The sequence below is a fragment of the Lactuca serriola genome, chromosome 6 (assembly GCF_051521515.1).
Source record: "Lactuca serriola cultivar US96UC23 chromosome 6, Lser_US96UC23_V15, whole genome shotgun sequence".
NCBI lineage: Eukaryota > Viridiplantae > Streptophyta > Magnoliopsida > Asterales > Asteraceae > Lactuca > Lactuca serriola.
The window spans coordinates 130,036,558-130,059,464 of NC_136413.1; positions in this window are offsets into that span (position 1 = coordinate 130,036,558).

Genomic DNA, 22,907 nt, shown 5'->3' on the forward strand with positions numbered 1-22,907 from the left:
CTCCCTCCTATATAAAGGGAGAGTTGGTCATTTATTTCTTAAGCAAGCTCTTTTTTACTTTTCTTAGAAGATCACTTACTTCTCACAATGTAATCTAGAGAGAGAGAAAGTTGGTGGGTTCTCCCACCCATGGAGAGTTTCTCTCCCACCATGTTCTTCGTGCTTCATCAATATTAGTCTCTCTTGTTCTTAGTCTTTTTTATGAACTCATAATATGTTCTTCGTGTTCATACTTACAAAAACACGATTAATCTTGAGATATCTTACTTCCGCACTCACCGTTCGTTATAAAAATGGGTTCCTACAATTGGTATCAGAGCCGTACCTTGAAGATCTCACGATTAGTTTAAGGGAACGACTCTCATTCGGTGATTATCTTGTGATTTTTCCGTGTTTCTGCAAGAAAAATTTTCGGGTTTCTTACCGGAATTTTGTTTATGAGTTCTTTCTTACTTCCATCTTATGGGTGATTCTATCTTAGTAAAACAATTTGTTGTTGCTGCTGCTCGTTCTATTTTCTGCTGGAAAATTATGTTGTTGATGTTCTTAGTATCTCTCTATTGAAGATATGATGAAAATAGGAAGAGAATTAATTTTGTGGTGTCTCAAAAGTTGAAGAATTTATGCTCCATGAGACTCTTTAATCTTGGAAGAAAAGACACAATATTGGGCTTATTTATTTTTGAAATGTTGCTCTTTATATTGTGTTTACAAAAACACTTTTCCTTTTTTCTCTTTTAGGTAAAGAGTAATTCACTCTTATTTGCCTTCCCAAGCTTAAACCATGTGACATTTTCCTTTTCCATAACCTTTTGTCCCTAAAAACCCATTGCACACTCTTCTTTTTTACCTTCCCAAGACCCACATTTGACTTAGAATGCTTTATAAAAAGATTCCCTCATTAAAATATGAATAAATAGCCTTTGTGGTACGATTTTTCATGAGAAAAAAGCATTTTTCATCGCTTGTTCAGCCCTTCTCAGCCCCCCGGACCGCAGCCAAAAACTACCTACCGGAGTCCCCTTAGAAGCCTACCCGTAGCCACTTCATAGCCTTGATCTGAAGTCCCTCTTAGGCTTGGTCCGCAGCCTTCCCTTTGCATGGCGACCGAAGTCTTCTGACACGTAATGGAGCCTTCACAGCTTCGGATGTCTCCCCTCGAATCGAGGTCCTCGCACCGCAATGCTCTTTCTCCGGTTCAAACCGCCATAAGCCTTCGCTTCATCCGCAACCATCTAGACCGCATTGCCTGCTCGCGCCTACTGCAGCTCGCATCCGCACTCTAGGTGCTCCTCAGCTACCGCAGGCAGCTATACCCCATCAGCAGCCTTGACCCATCCGCACCCAAGACCACCTTTATCCACAATCACCTCCCACCTGCAACCCTCCTGACTTCGGATCCCCTCAGCTCCGCCCCCTCTCCTCCTTCAGCCTTCTTCCTTCCCTCCTTCTTCCTTCAGCCCTCCCTTCCTCCTCCTCCCCCCTCCTTTCTTCCTTCTTTTTTTGTCCCCATCCCTCCTTTTTTCCCTTTTTTTTAAAAACCTTTTTTTTCTAGACTTTATTATTTTATTATTCAGTTTTTTTTCTATACATTATTTTTTTAATTAATTAAACTTTTTTTTTTCCAACCAATTTTTTTATATTTAGCCAATTATTTTTTTACACTAATATTTTTATTTAACCATTTTTTTTTATTATAACCAATTTTTTTTTATTAAAACCAATTATTTTTTTAACAACAATTTTTGCCACCACCTACCCATGTATTGTCACGTTGGTTATTTACTTCATGACGGTTATTATTATTGGAAGAATACTCCTACGACAGCCGGACTTGATATTATCTTTTGTGAGGCTTGCACCGCAACGGCGATTGAACAACAAAGTTATTTCGCATTCTTCATTTTATGGGATATTATGACTTGGCGCTCTTGATTTTTGGTTGACGAATCATGTATCTTGAGCACGTGGACTTTATTCTCTATTGAAGACCACTTCAAGTCTTCCGGCACTGCAGTTTGGATATTTGGATATTATTTTTGGCACAACAGATTATTCTCAGCACAGCTTCAGCAACTATGTCACCCGTCTCCTCATGACCGCAAGAGTATTTATTTTACTCTTTCTCATTTCTTATCGCGACCCTTCATACATATAGGGAGAGCTTCTCTCAGCTCTTGGTATCCGACACTCTCCATCCGATGATTTGTTGATTTTTGATATCCGGTCATTGGTTATCAAAAATAGCGAGAGAATATAATCCGGATTTGGTTATTATGATTGTTTGAGTTTGGATTTTTGAAGACATCTGAAGAGGATTATTTATTTAGTGATGCGATGTGGCACTTATTTTTGGTCTTCACGGATCAAAATTTTGGCATTACTCGATGTTTTCCGATTCAGATAATTTATTATTCGGACTCTACCACAGGATGATTTTGTGTTCGCATTTGGTTCAGTTGTTATGGTTTCACGAGTTTGGATTTATGATATGTTGAAGACGAAGATTATTTTGGCGATGTGACGTGGCACTTATTTTTGATCCTTGGCTCAAATTTTTGGCATTGCTAGACCATGTTTTTAGACTCACATTATCTTTATCCGGACTACATTTTATGGATGCTTCACAATTTTAGTAGGTTATTCTTTGAAGAATTTTGGTGTATTATGATTCGAGAACTCGAGATGTTTTTCAGACTTTTGAAGCCGAAGTGTTTCTTTTATTGGATCTTCTACTTGCTCATGGTGACCACCTTCTTCGGGTGATTATGACTGGGTTTTAGATTTGGATCTTATTTTTTCTGCTTCATTGGTTGTGCTTTGAAGCCGAAGACCTTCATTGTTAGAGATTCATGGCCAGTTTCAGATTTTACAGACACTTCAAAGTTTCAGAGACATTTCAACACTTGATTTCATTTTATTACCGCACTTGCTAGTCGAATTACTGTATAATAGCCTTTTATCACTTATTGTATCTCTCATCATTTGTCACACTTTTGAAGCCGATGTGTTTCTTTTATTGGATCTTCTACTTGCTCATGGTGACCACCTTCTTCAGGTGATTATGACTAGTTTGAAGATTTGGATCTTATTTTTTCTGCTTCATTGGTTGTGCTTTGAAGCCGAATACCTTCATTGTTAGAGATTCATGGCCAGTTTTAGACTTCACAGACACTTCGGAGTTTCATAGACATTTCAGCACTTGATTTCATTTTATTACCACACTTGCTTGTCGGATTACTGTATTATAGCCTTGTATCGCTTATTGTGTCTCTCATCATTTGTAAGCATTTAGGGAGAGAATGTTGGTGCATGTAAACGCTCCACAAATAATGAGTGTTTGTTAGGTTGTATTTTTCCTTTATTGTATTCTGTGGTGTAAATACTCTCCCTCCTATATAAAGGGAGAATTGGTCATTTATTTCTTAAGCAAGCTCTTTTTTACTTTTCTTAGAAGATTACTTACTTCTCACAATGTAATCTAGAGAGAGAGAGAAAGTTGGTGGGTTCTCCCACCCAGGGATAATTTCTCTCCCACCATGTTCTTCATGCTTCATCAATATTATTCTCTCTTGTTCTTAGTCTTTTTTATGAACTCATAATATGTTCTTCGTGTTCATACTTACAAAAACACGATTAATCTTGAGATATCTTACTTCCGCACTCACCGTTCGTTATAAAAATGGGTTCCTACAATTGGTATCAGAGCCGTACCTTGAAGATCTCACGATTAGTTTAAGGGAACGACTCTCATTCGGTGATTATCTTGTGATTTTTCCGTGTTTCTGTAGGAAAAATTTTCGGGTTTCTTACCGGAATTTTTTTTATGAATTCTTTCTTACTTCCATCTTATGGGTGATTCTATCTTAGTAAAACAATTTGTTGTTGCTGCTGCTCGTTCTATTTTCTGCTGGAAAATTATGTTGTTGATGTTCTTAGTATCTCTCTATTGAAGAAATGATGATAATAGGAAGAGAATTAATTTTGTGGTGTCTCAAAAGTTGAAGAATTTATGCTCCATGAGACTCTTTAATCTTGGAAGAAAAGACACAATATTGGGCTTATTTATTTTTGAAATGGTGCTCTTTATATTGTGTTTACAAAAACACTTTTCCTTTTTTCTCTTTTAGGTAAAGAGTAATTCACTCTTATTTGCCTTCCCAAGCTTAAACCATGTGACATTTTCCTTTTCCATAACCTTTTGTCCCTAAAAACCCATTGCACACTCTTCTTTTTTGCCTTCCCAAGACCCACCTTTGATTTATAATGCTTTATAAAAAGATTCCCTCATTAAAATATGAACAAATAGCTTTTGCGGTACCATTTTTCATGAGAAAAAAGCATTTTTCATCACTTGTTCAGCCCTTCTCAGCCCCCCGGACCGCAGCCAAAAACTACCTACCGGAGTCCCCTTAGAAGCCTACCCGTAGCCACTTCATAGCCTTGATCTGAAGTCCCTCTTAGGCTTTGTCCGCAGCCTTCCCTTTGCATGCTGAACGAAGTCTTTTGACCCGTAATGGAGCCTTCGCAGCTTCGGATGTCTCCCCTCAGACCGAGGTCCTCGCACCGCAATGCTCCTTCTCCGGTTCGAACCGCCATAAGCCTTCGCTTCATCCGCAGCCATCTAGACCGCATTGCCTGCTCGCGTCTACTGTAGCTCGCATCCGCAGTCTAGGTGCTCCTCAGCTACCGCAGGCAGCTATACCCCATCAGCAGCCTGGACCCATCCGCACCCAAGACCACCTTCATCCGCAATCACCTCCCACCTCTAACCCTCCTGACTTCGGATCCCCTCAACCCCGCCCCCTCTCCTCCTTCAGCCTTCCTCCTTCCCTCCTTCTTCCTTCAGCCCTCCCTTCCTCCTCCTCCCCCCTCCTTTCTTCCTTCTTTTTTTGTCCCCTCCCCTCCTTTTTTCCCTTCTTTTTAAAACCTTTTTTTTCTAGACTTTATTATTTTATTATTCAGTTTTTCTTTTTAAAACCTTTTTTTTCTAGACTTTATTATTTTATTATTCAGTTTTTTCTATACATTATTTTTTTTCCCACTCGGAACATATCTGTCAGTCATTAGGGCCCGCGGGGCATCGAGCCTGCCCTTTATACATACAAACAAATATACACATGCAAAAATCACAAAGATAAATAACATACAATATAATCATCACGCCTCGCCCAGCCTGGTAAATATATATCAGAAAATATAAATGCGGAGTCATGTAGTCAATTGAAATTCTAATCATAATAAAAAATGAGCCTGCATTGGTGCGTTCGACATGCTAAACACATATTGAGGAAACTCACCTCAAGCTGTTAAATCTCTCAGATAAAATCTCAGTTCTGTTGATCTGGCAACTTCCCGTGCTAACATCATCAAATAATATGCAATTAATAACTGGATCTCGACCCATAAACAACAATCTAAATTACTTGTCCAACATCCATGGTGAAAGGCCACTTTACTCTTTTCTTACTTGGCCCAGAACCAAGGCCCAACACATTTTCTCAAAAGACTTAATTCCTAAATGGCATCCCAAGGCCCAATAGGACCCAACTTCCTAATTGGACGGAAAAACCATCATGGACCTAATTTCAAGGACCTTGATAGTCTATCCATTGCCTAAAGTCAGAAGTCCAACGGTCCAACATGACCCAGACCCTAAAAGTCCAAACTATGGCCCAAACCTGTCAAAGTCAACCGATGGTCAAACTGCTGAGTACACTGGGCATACTCAGGCTTATACTTAGCGTACTCCTTCTGGGGTAAGTACGCATAGGGTACGAGTTGGGTATGCCCCGCATACTCCGCAGACAACCAATCCAACCCATTAATCACTTAATCAGTTAAGCCATCATGCCAAACTCTTAGATCTAATCCTAAATGGTGATTTAACACGTAAAGTTGGCAACTTAACTCCAATGCATGTCTTAATAAGACCCAAAACTCAAAGAGAACCATAACAAGGAACCTAACACATGCATGCACCAAAACAACTCATAAAGGTTGCATTTTTCTGGACAAGGGACGTTAAATGTGAAAGGATCTAACATCCATGGCTTCTATACTAACTCATAATCTAATCTATGGCTTAAAAGACCCAAAAATGCACAAATAACAGCCTAGATTGGATCTAGCACAAAGTACCATCAACATGAGATCTTGTTACCTCAAATGACTTTCTAAGATGAAGATGACTCTGGATCTACAAGCTCAAGCCACTCCTAAGCAGCCTCCAAGTGTTCTTTATTTTCTACTTCACCAAAAACACCACCAAAATCACTTTTAAGCTTAAATCTCACAAATGACAATTAGGGTTTTGATCTCAGGGCATAGGGTGATGGAGGTTGTTCATTAGCAGGCCTACGGGTGTCTTAAGTTGTTTATATAGGGCACAAAACCTAAAAATCAGGGGTTGACCCTACATTACATACGTCATGCGTACTCCCATGTACGCCCCACATACGTGGTTGAATCTGCAAACCAACTTCGGGCTAGTACGCTAAGCGTACTCACAGAGTATGTCCTGCGTACTGAGCTAGGGACTAAAATGATATAAATTTCTACATAAAAGGGTTAAAGAAAACATACCAAAATCTCGATTGTTCCAATTCAAATTCTTAAATTGGAGGTTGTGGCATCCTAACTAATGAGAACTTTTTTTTTACCAACGTGGCTGATGTATATGATCTCAAGCATAATCTAATCATTGTGGCCCAACTTACTGATGCAAATCAGAGAGTTGAATTCTGCAACAAGCATAACTATGTTATGGAAGAAGAACAAAAAGAATGTCTTTTCAAATAATATTGCATCAAGAATATGTATCCTATAGACATCAACATGATCATTAAATAGCCTCAACTCTATCTTTTATCAAAAGTTGTTCCTGACCTAATTTGGCTATGGCAACGGAAGCTTACTCATCTCACTTCCGATACATGAATGATCTGGTTACTGGTGAAATGGTCTGAGTTCTGCCACTCCTTAAATTTGAAAAGGATCATATATGCGTTGCATGTGAAGGTGGGAAACAATAAAAAAATAACATTCTTTTGTTATTGAAAAATCCATTTTGGAACCTCTTGAACTTCTTTATAACGATCTATGTGGACCATCTGTTGAAGAAAGCTTACATCCTAAAAACTACATTATTGTTATTGTTGATGACTACACAAGGTTCACATGGGTTTTCTTCTTAAGTGTAAAATCAGAAACCCCCTACGAGCTCATAAATTTCATCAAAGCCATCCAAGTTTTAATTAAACTTCATTTTGAAGAATCCGAAGTGAGAACAGATCTGAATTCACAAATGCCACACTTAAAAATTTTCTTATAGACAAAGGCACCGAACACATTTTTTCTACTCCCTACACTCCTTGACAAAACACTAACCATCTTTGTGACAACCCATTTTCTTGGTGAAAACAAACCCTTTCTTTGTGAAAGACAATTAGGAGAATTGCTTGTGTTGTTTACTTTCTGTTCTTTTATTTTCTTAGATTAGCTTGCTTTTGTTCTTTATACTTTAAGTGTATCTGAACGATGCAAACCATCGATTGGTATCAAAGTGGGTTTATGATGCACGCAAGTAATCATGTCGACTCTAATAATCCCAAATCCTTTGGTCTCAACAAAATTCCTCTTTTCGATGAGCATAGCTTCGACGTATGGAAAAAAGACCATGATTGTTCTGAAAACCATGAACTATGAGATCCGTAAAATTATTGAAAAACATCCTCACATTCCTTTTTATCAACCTATGTCCAACAATGATGTTGTTTGTCCCTTGAAGCATAAAGTAGAGACTAACTATGATGATGATGATAAGAGGCTGATTAATCTTGATGTAAAACTAGAACAACGATAGGAAACTCTCTTCCCTATAACGTGTACCATTGTGTCCATAATAGGGATTCAACTCAAGAGATGACAGATATGCTGATAGTGGCTTATGAAGGCACCATGGAAGTTTAGGCCACAACCATCAACAACCTCAATCGAAGATATGAGTATTTATTTTCTCAACAAGGTGAGTTACTTCCACAAGCCTTTAATAGTCTTAACTATTTGATTAATGATATGAACAGGATGGTAATCATCAAAAACTCATCTCAGTTAGTTCTAAAGTTTCTTGAATCTCTTGGGAAATGTTGGGAACATCATATCGATGTCCTCAATAATAGTGAAAAGATCAATGCCATGGATCTTAACTCCTTGTTTGGAAAACTACGAAATGACAAAGAAACCAAAGCTCTTCGTAAAGACATCATGAAGGATTCGGGCCAGGAAAAGTTTATTGACCTGGCTTCTCGAAAAGAAGCAATGAAGCATATCGGTAACTTAGATATCTCAGATCAGGCTGAAGAGAGTGATGAAGATCTCACTGATGAACTTGTTGCCAACGCTGCACTTATTGTAAAACGTTACAAAGAAATCAGATCAAATAGGTTTCGAAGAGCTCAATTTAAGGGAGGAAGTTCAACAAGGAGAAACTCTTCAGAGAACAAAAACTCAGGTAATTGTTTTAACTATGGTAGTCATGACCATTTTACCAAGGACTGCAAGGAGAATAAAGAAGCTTAAAGTCTTGAGAACTATGGAGTTTTCTACAAGAAGCTGGTGGATCACATGAAGAAAGAGAAGATATCTCTGCCAAAAGATTTCATTGCAAAATAAGAGGATTATGAAGAATGGGTGGAGGACGTAGAGACGTCAAAAGATGAGGGGTTGAATGTTAAGGGTCTAATGGCTCTTCTCAATGACTCCCCTGATGCTAGTCTCAACATGTGTGACGCTGATACTTCTCACGTTGTCCAAGGATCAAGTCTAAATCTAGAACATACTTGGTACCTAGATAGTGGGTACTCTAGACACTTGAGCATTCTAAACCCTCTTAGTAGATTTTGTGAAGAAAGATGGTCCCAAAGTAGTTTTTGGTGACAAAGATGAAGAAGTTGTCACGGGAGTTGGAACTTTTGAGTGAAAGTCGTTCAATCTGAAGGAGGTGTTCTATGTCAACGGCCTAAAAAGCAATCTCATTTCCATCATTCAACTTCCGGAAACTAGTTATAAAGTTCTTTTCGAGTGCCATGAAGGAAAGGTTTTTGATTTTGAGAACAAAATTATGGTTACCGCACTAATAGACAACAACAATTATATGGTTTGATTTTGTTTTTTAGACATTGCTACTTTATTTGTTTTTACTTTATGGTTAATTACTTTCAAATTTATGAACTTAAGTTGCTAGATTTCTTATTTACTATCACTTTTTTCTTTAAAATTTATTTTGAACTTTTATTTCACCAAAGGAATATACATTGTACATTTTCCTACTAACATTAACAATGTGTGATCTTCTCTCTCACCTTATTAATGTCTCAGGATCCTTTGTCTCCATCTTGACATTGATCTTAGTTGATTAAATTAGTTTTTTCCTTAAATGCATTACCTTCCTTGTAGAGCCAGTTGAAGCTGACTTTGCATCTTTTCTTCAGCACCACCTGCTCTCTCACTAACATTGATGCTCATGTTAATTGACATGTTACATCCTATTGATGAGACCAAATAGGAGAGAACTGTGTCACTAAGTGTTCTTCTAGGCACATATCTCTTCTATCTTGAACAACATATTTTTGTTTCAATGGGATAAAGCAAAGTTAGGTGACATAGCACATCTAATTTCCATTGACGTTGTCACTACAACACCATCTCCTCAGAAGTCCAAAGTCGTCTTCAACAAGTTACTAGTACCACCTTCTCTTCCTTCATGGATCATAACGATTGGAACCTTCTATTTTTGTCTCGGTGACTTTTATAACTCGAAGGTTAGAAAGATTGGATCCTTTTAACTCGTTGGTTACAAAGACTGGTTCATGCTCTTCCTTCATTCTTGGTGAACGTGAAGCTTGGAATCAATCTACAATATCTCAACGGTAAAAGGCATTCTCTCTCTTTGTTTACTATGAATTGTGCTTTTGTTTGATAGATTTGATCTTGTTTGCTCTCTTTTATAGACAGTGTTAAGAGGTAGGCATCTTTGTAAATAGAAGTACACTTATGGCCATTCAATTCAAAAGATTTGGTGGATCGAGTCTTATCATGTTTCTGAAAACTTTCACAAATATCGCTTTTTGAATATTTCCTTGTTTGACTAAATTCTTTCCTATACCATTTTAAATGAATTGTAGGTGAACTTTATAGTTCTAGACTGCAACTTAACACCGTTTATGATTCATGTTGATTCCACCTCACGTAACTAAAACAATCCATTATTTCCCTAATATCTTTTTAATAAAACTTGACGATTCAATGTGATATACCACATACTGACAAAAGTTTGAAATTTGTGTTGATGGTTAGTTTATGCAATGTATCCTGTCACACACACCAACCTCTTCTTGCCCTTATATTCTTGTTTAAAGCTTTCTGATTCAGCGTAATGTAACATACGCTGATGAGAGCTTGAATAATCTATGTCGATGGTTAAGCAAAAACACCACATCGTATCCCACGCATAAAACCATTATCTCCATAGTATTCTTTAGAATTTTACGATTCAGTGTATAAAGCCAGACACTGATGAGAATTCAAAAATTTTGTGACGATGGGTATATCATTGTCCATGATATATTACACACATCTACGTACTCTTTCCCAAATTTGTAACATCCGGATTCCCAGGTATTATATTTTGTTCCTTTATTTTGTGTATTGTGGGGAGACTCGGCGAGTTGGTGTCCAAACTCGCCGAGTATGGTTGCGGATTCATATGCGAGTTCACAGCTGGACTCGGTGAGTTCACGAGTGGACTCGATGAGTCCATGCTGTTTAATGAAACCCTAATTTCCAGGGTTTGAGACCTATTTAAAGGCCCTTAGGGCCGTCATTTGCGGCCATTCTTGATCCTTTTGTGGGTGTTTTTGCAAGAAGGAAGTGACCAAGGCAAGAGGATGCTGAAGGAGGTGCAATTTTGGTGGTTTTTGAGCTCATAGAGATTGTATTGAGGTATTATTCTCGGACCTTCTTCAGTTTTGGTGTTGATCCTTTGTGTTAGCGTTTTCTAACCCTTTTTGAGGTTGATTAAGTAGAGAATTTGGTCCCTTCTCGAGTTTGTGTTCTGGATCTGGACCCAAAGAGGTCCAGAGGCCTTAACCATTGGAGCTTTATGAGTCATTTTGGGAGTCATGAGCTTGGGATGTCATTTTTGGGGCTAAATCACCATTTTGGACGATTTAAATGTTATATGAGTGCCAAGTTCCGAACTTTACGTGATTATCAGGCTTGGGGAGGACAGATCTATGATTGTATGGAACAGATCTGACCTCAGGAGTTGTATAGAGTTTGTGTATGGCATGAACTCGCCGAGTCCGAAGAACAGACTCGGGGAGTAGTATGAAGGTTGCCCGTTAATCACCCAGTGAGTGGACTTGCTGAGTTGGGGAATAACTTGGTGAGTCAGGGAGAGTCAGGGGAGACTGAGTTCAAGTGGAACTCGCCGAGTTGTTCTTGAGACTCGGTGAGTTGAGTCGGGTGGCCCCGCGATTCATGCCAGGTGGAACTCATCGAGTCAGGGGAAGAACTCGACGTGCCAAGAGGGGGACTAAGAGAGTCAGTGGACATGTGTAGACTCGCCGAGTCGCCCTAGTGCACTCGATGAGTCGGGTCAAAGTTTGACGATTGACCTTGTTGACTTTTAGGGTTGAGTACAGTTGTTTTTATGGGAGTGTTTACTTTATGTGATTAGGCGGAGGCTAGATCACATTTCTTCCGAGTCAGATACTTACCGAGACATCGAGGTGAGTCTTCTCACTATACGTTACCTAGAGTTGTATATTGTGTGGACCAGAGGGTCTTATGTATGAGATTATGTGCTATATGTTATGTGTATGTTGTGTGCTGTTATAGACCAGACCGAAGGGTCCAACGATACAGACCGGGCCGGAGGGCCCAACGAGCTATGACCGGACCAGAGGGTCCAACGAGCTACGGGACTGGAGGGTCCCGCTGAGACACAACGACCGGAAGGTCGTATTATAGCGTCGAGTGGCGTATTTGTTGTATGCGGTATTTTGAGGAACTCACTGAGCATTTATGCTTACAGTTGTTGTGTTATGTGTTTCAGGTACTAGTGATGAGTACGGGAAGGCGCCGACATGATTCATACACACACGCATTGGAGTTTATGTTTGAGATTCCGGGGGGATGTTTTCTGATGATAACAATTAATACAATGTGTTTTGACAATATTTTATGAGTGAATGAATGTTTTAAAAATGAAAAATTGTTTTGAAAATTTACGTTGTTACAAGTTGGTATCAGATCCTTGGTTTGAGGGATTCGGATGCATCTTCGGGCGTATCTGAACTCAAACTGAGGATTTGAGGAAAATTTTCATAATGAAGTAAAATTTTTGAAATAGTAGAAAGAGTTTTGAGACAAACAGAGCAGAACCGTGTGTACGATCAGCTAGCGCCCGAACGGTGAATCTCCAAAGTACCCATACATTATGTGTTATGAGATATGTTATGTTACATTATGCATGCTAGAGTAGGCTAGGTATACATATTAGGACTAGAGTGGCCTGATTTGTGATGCCTTAGCCTAGGAGATTTCTGCTGCTGAGATGCTTTGAGAGTGAGTAGATAGCAGTTAGGAGCTCATGAGAATAGAGTACTTGTAATCCAAGATCCAAGGAGGAGGATGTGGAGTGAATGCTGATGCGGTGTGGTCAGTAGTATTGGGCCCATACTACTAAAGACACCGGATCAGTGGGCATTCCAAGTAAGAATCTTTTGCACAACAGAGGACAAGTAGGGTTGTGTTATCGAGTATGTGTATGCTCGATCGAGTCTCTGATAATTTTTGTTGTATTTCAGAGGCATCATGGTTGGGACTCGACACACACCTGAGAGCAGTGGTGTCAACGACGAGGAGATTCGTCGATTGATTCATGAGGAGGTGGCTGCTGCCATCCGGTCTGAAATTCCTGAGATGATTGGGGACATCAAGACCACGTTGATTGAGACTTTTGATGAGCGGTATGCATCACTGACTGAGGCTGCTGCAGCTGCAGCTACTGCTGTTGTTGCTGCTGCCAGACTTCAGGGAGGTGACTCGTTGTTGTTCCGGGAGTTCAGCAACACGAAGCCACCAGAGTTCGACGGGACGCAGGACCCGATTGCCACTATAAGGTGGATCTCTGACATCGAGGGATGTTTCTATACATGTTCTTGTCCAGAGCACTTGAGGGTTCGGTTCGCCTTGAACCAGCTCCGCTTGGGAGCGAAGGATTGGTGGAAGTTCGTGATGGCGAACTTCACTTTGGCTGAGATTTCCGAGGTGACTTGGGAGAGGTTCACCGCTATGTTTAGAGACGAGTATGTTCCCCCGGTGTAGAGGGAACGGTTGATTCAGGAGTTCTTGACCCTCAAGCAAGGTACTGATTTTTGGCAGTGATCACCAAGATGTTTCATGAGAGGGCGATGTTTTGCCCTGAGCAGGTGTCATCTGAGCAGGCTCGTATGAGCCGTTATCTGAGCGTGCTGAGGAGAGATATTCGGGAGTTCGTGGCGAACTCGACTTACCGGAAATTTGCTGAGCTTCAGGCAAATGCCCGGAAGAGGGAGATTGAGTTGGAGACTCACGCCAGGGAGGATGCCGAGTCATAAAGGGTGGATCTGCGGCCAGCTCAGTCTCAGCCGGTAGCTAAGCGGGCTAGACCCACTGACTCGAGATCTAGGGGCGCGAAGGGCCGCACTTGTGGGAAGTGCAGTAAGAGTCACGAGGGGTCGTGCAGGGCTGGAGTATGCTACAAGTGTGGGAAGGAGGGGCATATCGCAAGGGTTTCCCCAAGGGATTTTCGGTTTGCTTTCATTGCAACCAGACCGGCCATCGGAAGGTCGAGTGCCCGCAACTTCTTCAGAGATCAGCGCAGGGATCTGCGCCTGCTGCTAAGGCTACCGAGGTTCGGCGGGTGAAGGCCCCGAAGGCTCGTGGGAGAGCATTTCAGTTGACCGTAGAGGAGGTCCGCGCGGCGCCCGATGTTGTGGCTGGTATGTATTCTCTTTTCATCTTTTATTTGAGTTGAGTTCTTATGCTTATATGATGATATGCGTAGGTACTTTTTTTGCGAGTTCTGTGCCTGCGTTGGTATTATTTGACTCGGGTGCGATTCGGTCGTTTATTTCCGTAGCATTTAGTCAGCATATGAGTATCCGTCGAGAAGCGTGGATCGGCCTTTGCGAGTTTCCATAGCTGATGAGCGAGCAGTGTATACTTCGGATGTGATTCGAGGATGTGTCCTTGAGATCTTCGGTGTGAAGTTCCGATAGATCTGGTTCCGATCACGATGGGGGATGTGTGTGTTTTAGTGGGTATAGATTGGTTGAGTCGATATGGAGCTGTGATAGACTGTGAGTGTCAATTGGTGACGATTCGAGACCCTAGTAGGGGAGTTCTTATAGTTTACGGCGAGGGTACATGTGCGGGGTCAGCATTTTGTTCGGCCGCCAGAGTGAGACAGAGTCTACAGTAGGGCTGTAGAGGATTTGTGGCATATGTGAGTTCTGGCTATAAGAGGTTCAGTTTCTGGGGCACCTCGTTAACCAGAATGGGATATTGGTCAATCCGGCCAAGATTGAGGCGGTCATGAGATGGGAGGTGCCGAGATCGCCCATCGAGATCAGGAGTTTTCTGGGTTTGGCCGGCTATTATCGGAGATTCATTAAGGATTTATCCAAGATCGCCGTGCCACTCACCAAGTTGACCCATAAGGGTGTTGCGTTTTCTTAGGGTTCGAAGCAGCAGACCACGTTCGAGACACTTCGCCAGAAATTATGCGAAGCCCCAGTGTTAGCTCTTCCAGAAGGGATGGAAGATTTCGTGGTATATTATGATGCATCGATATCCGGATTGGGAGCGGTGCTTATGCAGAGGGGGCATGTGATTGCATATTCATCGAGGCAGCTTAAGCCTCATGAGTCGAGATATCCCACTCATGATTTGGAGCTGGGAGCGGTAGTTTTCGCTCTCAAGATCTGGCGACATTATCTCTATGGGGTTCGGTGTACGATATACACGGACCACAAGAGCTAGAAGTATTTGAGCCCAACCTGAATATGCGCCATATGAGGTGGTTGGACGTGGTCAAGGATTATGATTGTGAGATCCTGTACCACCCAGGAAAGGCTAATGTTGTAGCGATGCATTGAGTCGTAGGGCGGAGGGCGCCCCAATGCGAGATGTTTGTTTGAGATTGACAGTGATGACCCAGGTGTTGGATGATATTCATGGGGCCCAGGCTGAGGCTGTGAAGCCAGAGAGCCAGAAGAGAGAACGATTTGTCGGGCTGGTATCGGAATTAGTTACCTATAGCCGGGGGCTTATGACATTTCAGGGTCGGATTTGGGTACCATCCGTGGGCGGCACGCGTACCATTTTGATGGAGGAGGTTCATCGATCGAAATTCTCGATCCATCCCGGGGCCACTAAGATGTATTTAGACTTGAAAAAGGATTATTGGTGGCCCTGTATGAAGAGGGATGTCGCATGGTTCGTAGAGAGGTGCTTGACTTGTCGCAGGGTGAAGGCCGAGCACCAGCGTCCACATGGTAAGCTACAGCCATTAGAGATTCCCGATTTGAAATGGGAACATATTACCATGGATTTCATCACCAAATTGCCAAGGACCGCGAGGGGTGTCGATGCAATTTGGGTGATTGTGGACAGGTTGACGAAGAGTGCTCACTTCCTGGCCATCAGTGAGAGCTCTTCCACGGAGTAGTTGGCAGATATGTACGTGAGAAATGTGGTATCGCGGCATGGAGTGCTGATCTCGATTGTCTCAGATCGAGATGTACGTTTCACTTCCAAATTATGGAAGAAGTTTCATGAGGAATTGGGTACGAAACTGCATTTTAGTACCGCATACCACCCACAGACTGACGGGCAGAGTGAGCGGACTATTCAGACGCTCGAGGACATGCTATGAGCATGTGTGTTGGATTTTGGCGGGAGTTGGGACATGTATTTTCCCTTGGCGGAATTCTCTTACAACAACAGCCATCATTCGAGCGTTGGCATTCCGCCCTTTGAGTTGTTGTATGGGAGGAGGTGTCAAACCCCTATTTGCTGCGGAGAGGTAGGGCAGCGTGTGATGGGTAGTACTGAGACTGTGCTTCAGACGACAGAGGAAATCCAGCAGGTCAGATAGAGGTTGTTGACCGCTCAGAGTCGTCAGAAGAGTTATACGGACAGACGTCGGTCCGAGCTCGAGTTTCAGGTCGGCGACTTCGTGCTCCTGAAGGTCTCTCCTTGGAAAGGAGTGATCCGATTCAGGAAGAGGGGCAAGTGGGGCCCTGATATATTGGTCCTTTCAGGGTGATCGTGAGGGTAGGCAGGGTAGTCTATCGTTTGGAGTTGCCGGCAGAGTTGGGTTAGATTCATGACACTTTCCACGTGTCGCAGCTGCGAAAGTGTATAGCCGATGAGTCGACAATGGTGCCATTAGAAGATATTCAGGTGGATGCGAGCCTGAATTATGTTGAGAGACCAGTGGCGATCAGGGATCGGAAGGTCAAGGTTTTTAGGAACAAGGAGGTGCCTCTGGTGCAGGTCCGGTGGCAGCATCGGAAAGGGTCAGAGTTGACTTGGGAACCGGAGCATAAGATGCAGGAGCAGCATCCAGAGTTGTTTGCAGAATGAGACTTCGAGGACGAAGTCTGATTCTAGTGGGGGAGAATTGTAACATCCGGATTCCCAGGTATTATATTTTGTTCCTTTATTTTTGAGTATTGTGGGGAGACTCGGAAAGTTGGCGTCCAAACTCGCCGAGTATGGTCACGGATTCGTATGCGAGTTCACAGCTGGACTCGGCGAGTTCATACCTGGACTCAGCGAGTTCACGAGTGGACTCGTCGAGTATACGTTGTTTAATGAAACCCTAATTTCCAGGGTTTGAGACCTATTTAAAGGCCCTTAAGGCCGTCATTTGCGGCCACCAACCCCCAGAGAGAAACCCTGACAGATCTAGAGAGTTTGTGAGGAAGGAGAGGCCATTCTTGATCCTTTTGTGGGTGTTTTTGCAAGAAGGAAGTGACCAAGGCAAGAGAAGGCTGAAGGAGGTGCGATTTTGGTGGTTTTTGAGCTCATAGATATTGTATTGAGGTATTATTCTCTGGCCTTCAACAGTTTTGGTGTTGATCCTTTGTGTTAGGGTTTTCTAACCCTTTTTGAGGTTAATTAAGTAGAGCATTTGGTCCCTTCTCGAGTTTGTGTTCTGGATTTGGACCCAAAGAGGTTCCAGAGGCCTTAACCATTGGAGCTTTATGAGTCATTTTGGGAGTCATGAGCTTGGGATGTCATTTTTGGGGCTAAATCACCATTTTGGACCATTTAGATGTTATATGAGTGCCAAGGTCCGAACTTTATGTGATTATCAGGCTTGGGGAGGCCAGATCTATGATTGTATGAAACAGATCTGATCTTAGGAGTTGTATAGAGTTTGTGCATGGCATGAACTCGCTTAGTCCGAAGAACAGACTCGGAGAGTAGTATGAAGGTTGCCCGTTAATCACCCAGTGAGTGGACTTGCCGAGTTAGGGAATAACTCGGTGAGTCAGGGAGAGTCAGGGGAGACTGAGTTCAAGTGGAACTTGCCGAGTTGTTCTTGAGACTCGGTGAGTTGAGTCGGGTGGCCCCGCGATTCAAGCCAGGTGGAACTCATCGAGTCAGGGGAAGAACTCGACGTGCCAAGAGGGGGACTAAGAGAGTCAGTGGACCCGTGTAGACTCGTTGAGTCGCCCTAGTGCACTCGATGAGTCGAGTCAAAGTTTGACCGTTGACCTTGTTGACTTTTAGGGTTGAGTACAGTTGTATTTATGGGAGTATTTACTTTATGTGATTAGGCGGAGGCTAGATCACATTTCTTCCGAGTCAGATACTTACCGAGACACCGAGGTGAGTCTTCTCACTATACGTTACCTAGAGTAGTATATTGTGTGGACCAGAGGGTCTTATGTGCTATGTATGAGATTATGTGCTATGTGTTATGTGTATGTTTTATGATGTTATAGACCGGACCGAAGGGCCCAACGAGCTATGACCAGACCAGAGGGTCCAACGAGCTACGGGACTGGAGGGTCCCGCTAAGACACAACGACCAGAAGGTCGTATTATAGGCTCGAGTGGCGTATTTGTTGTATGCGGTATTTTGGGGAACTCGCTAAGAATTTATGCTTACAGTTGTTGTGTTGTGTGTTGCAGGTACTAGTGATGAGCGCGGGAAGGCGCCGACATGATTCGTACACACACGCTTTGGAGTTTATGTTTGAGATTCTGGGGAGATGTTTTGTGATGATAACAATTGATACAATGTGTTTTGATAATATTTTATGAGTGAATGAATGTTTTAAAAATGAAAAATTGTTTTGAAAATTTACGTTGTTACAAAATTTCTTCTATTGAGAAGTTAACGATTCACTTTATTAGCTATACACTTATAAAACTTCGACACTTTTTGCCGATTTTTGTCCATGGGTTTATATATTTCATCCGATCTTGTAGATTTTCTAAAGTATTTGCAACTATAATGTTCATAAAAAATTCACCTGTAAATGTAAAACTTAACTACATATACACATATAATAAAAGTATTGTACACGAATTATACACATACTGGAACTTAAAAGCATGAATTTGTGATTTTACTGCCACCAAAATTAGCATTCGTTCGATCAGTGGTTGGCGATGGCAGAGCAGTAATCCATGTTACTTGCTGTCTTGTTCAAATTATTAGTGAAGTAGTTGCAAGACAAAACTTCAAAAATGGTCCCTGTGGTTTTCAAAAATAACATGTTTAGTCCCTAAGTTCAAAAAACCTCAAAGATGGTCCATGTTGTTTCAAAACTTTTAACAGATGGTCCTTCCGCCTAACACCGTCAGCTTTCTACCGTTAAGTGAGGGGCATTTTCATCATTTCAATACACAGGGACCATTTATGAGGTTTTCTCTATTTAAAAAAAAAGAAAAAAATATAATTATTTAATTAAAGGGCCCCACTCTCTCTCTCTCTCACACACACACACACACGATCTATAAGACCTCCCTTACGCTCCTCCCATTTTATCCACCTTTAACAACCATTACTCCACCATAGCACCACCACTGCCACCACCTTCTTCCCCACTGGAAACCAACATCCCTACCCTACTACTGCTGTCGGAGCTCTTTCTTCCACCATCTACAACCCTCTTCTTGCACTACCGAGAAATACCACCATCAAGGGTGGTGTTGGTTATTTGTAACTACCGAGAACCACCGTGGTTCTCCATCTTTTTCCATTGACCGGAGAAGCCTTCCATTCACCACCCAAGACCACCTCCCCTCGTCACTCTCCCCATTTCTCATTTCACTGGTGATGATGACCACCAAAATCGATGACGACAGTCCCTCTGCCTCCTCCTATCATAACCCACCACCATTAAATGTCATCGTCCCTCCTACTTCCCCATAGACCCTTGTCGAACACCACCCAATTTCTATTATCTTTCCATTTCTGCACCTAGTGCAACTTAGTCAACGGGTAGATCCCGGTTTTCCTTTGTTCTTTACACCAAGAAAAAAATAGCTTGGTTAGTCTTCTTTCTCACCCTGATCTGATGGATCTTCCTCTTCTTACCTCAAACATGCCTATCAAGTGTTCGATATATTGCCAAAGTAAGTCGTGGGTTCAAAGGATTTCAAATGCAATTCATAGACAATAGTGCTTATTCCTTATATCAAACAATTATAATTTTGGGTTTGTTTTCAATTCAAACACAAATATACTTTCCTGTACCATTGGTATCATTCTCATTACAACTTCAAATGAGATTTTTGACGAGATTCATAGACATGTCGAATCAACAATAAAATCAAGGAATGAGGTTGGGTAGAAAATAGAGCAGTGGAATTATGAGATTTTTGTTGCTGGTTAATCCGTTGGATATGTTTCAAGAATACAACTTTGATTGACCTATCACACCGAATATTTCATTCATATCTGCTCTCCGTGTTGTTAATCTATCAAACGAGGATGATGGTGAGGATGGCAATGTGGTTCCAATGGTGCTTAATTTAACAGATTCTTATGGTCGAAAACCAATTTCGATTTCATTAAATGGGTTTTCTTGTAAAACACATAGTAAAATGTGCCACAACCGGAAAGTTTAGATAAGAACAATACGTATCATCAACGCCTCTACATTTCTACATTTTTACCGAACATTTGTACTCCATCATAACAATGGAGGTTAAATTATAAGGACTTTTTGGGTGTGATTCTTGAAGCAAGAAATGTAGTAGGGAAGGCCTTTATTGTTTCCTTTTGTTCTGGTGCTCTCACGGGTATCTTTTAACTGCAAATGATGCTATCATAGGGTTTCTCTCTACCTTGCATTCTGATTTGTAGGTTGAAATCAAGAACAAGGATGGCGATGGTAGTGACTCTCAAGAGAGTGAAGGAGATGATAAAGCCTTGGGTGGATAAGGGCCTAACCCGTTTCTTTATTGAGAGAGAGAGAGAGAGGTGGGACCCCTTTAAATTTATTTATTTTTTCTTTTTTTTCAAAAAAAATAGAAAAACCTCATAAATGGTCCATGAGTGTTGAAATGACGAAAATACCCCTCACTTAACGGTAGAAAGCTGACGACGTTAGGCGGAAGGACCATTTGTTAAAAGTTTTGAAACCACAGGGACCATGTGTGAGGTTTTTTGAACTTAGGGACTAAACTTGATATTTTCGAAAACCACAGGGACCATTTTTGAAGTTTTGTCTACTTGCAATTATCTTGATTGCTTCGACTATAAAAACCATTATGGAAGAACAAGAATTTTAGGGTTTTAATAGTCAGAATGTTGATGTTGGAGAATGTCAATGATTATAGTTGCTTGATATCAGTCGCCAAAGAATTGAAATGATGCGACGACGTCGGAGAAATGATGGCGCCTAAACATGTAGAATATAAAATGACATATTTGACTGGTAAGGGTATTTTTTCAAAATACATAATTCAAAAACCCAAAAATATATGAATACACAATCGGTCCAGTTAATCTATTTTTTTTTTAAAAAAAACCCATTAATTAAGGAACAAATGACCTAATTGCCCTTCTAAATATATTGATTAATATTTTATTAGTTTGTGTATTTTTGTCTGAAGACACCAATTAAAATATGGATGATATTTTATTTTATGCTATTATATCAGTCTAGGTAAAAAGTAATTATGGTAAACTCTTTTTTAGCAAAAAGGAAGTAGAATACCATTTTTTTTGCATAAACCATACAACAATCACAAATGACAAAAAAACATCATATTAGATGAAATCAAACCAAAGAAAAATCATAATACAAAAATGATTTGTAACATGACACAATAAGCCACTACCACCCCAATCCACATGACCCATGACCCACACGTCATCCATTGGTCGAAACATAACACTATAAGCCACTACCACCCCAATGCTCATGACCCATGACCCATGGGTCATCCATTGTTCGTAACACGACACTATAAGCCAGTACCACCCAATACACATGAGTTATGACCCATATCATCCATTGTTCGTAGCATGACACTATAAGCTACTACTACACCAATGTACATGAGCCACCACAGGTCATCCATTGGTCATAGCATGACTCTATAAGCCACTACTACCCCAATGCACAGGACCCATGACCCATTGGTCATCTATTGGTTGTAACATGACACTATAAGCCACCACCACCCCAATGCACATGACCCATGACCCATGGGCCATCCATTAGACGTAACATGACACTATAAGCATCTACCATCACAACGTACATGACTCATGGCCCATGGGTCATGCATTAGTCGTAACATGACAGTATAAGCCACTACCACCCCAATACACATGAACCATGATCCATATCATCCAGTGGTAGTAAAATGACACTATTAGCCACTACCACCCTAATATACATAACTCATGCTAATTATCCCTAACCCATATCACTTATCATCAATGGGTCATAACTTTCAATATTTGTATGCTTAAAATATGTTTTTATATAAATTTTGTTTTAATTATAGTAACATCAAGATTTTCATTTTATCCACCTATATTTTAATATTGTTAAATTCTCAGTCAGAATTTTAAATTAAAAAATGTAGATAATATCCAATATGATTAAAGAATATCTGTTGTTATGTTGTGAATACCTCGTTACCCTTTTTTCATCTTTCACAGGAAATACTTTAAAAAAATAAATACTAAATAATTAGCGCTAATTTTTGTTTCAACAGTTTGAAGTTTACACTAGTGGAGATCCAAATTTTTTTAGTCCTTTCTTTCCAACCTACATATTATTAGGGTCAATTACCTTATGAGAAATAGGGTTCAAATATTATGTCATCATCTCTGGCGGCCCTTTGATCCAAACCTATATTTCTTTATTAAGTTTGGCGATATAGGTTTTCACTCATCTATAATTTATTTCTATTTTATGTGGTATTGGTGTGAGTAACGTTTCTTGTTCTCTGATCATCATGATATTATCATTTTAAACTACAACAACATTGGTGATGCCTTCATAATATACCTTTTACATGCACTTTAATTACTTATTCACTAGGATTCAAGACATTATTCAAAGTTTCATACAATTATATGCATAGTAACGCCTTCATTTAAAATTTATTTTTAATTATTGTGCCGACCAATGTTTCTTGTTCTCTGATCATCATGTTCTTTGTATCTTTAATAAATTGGTATTAACTACTTTTTTTTTACTTGCATGTAATCATGAAAGATGTCGCACTTGAAACCAAAAGGAGCATCAGGTGTTAGGGCAAAAGGATTCATTACACCTCAAGTTTTTAAATGCAAAAGGAGTTCAACT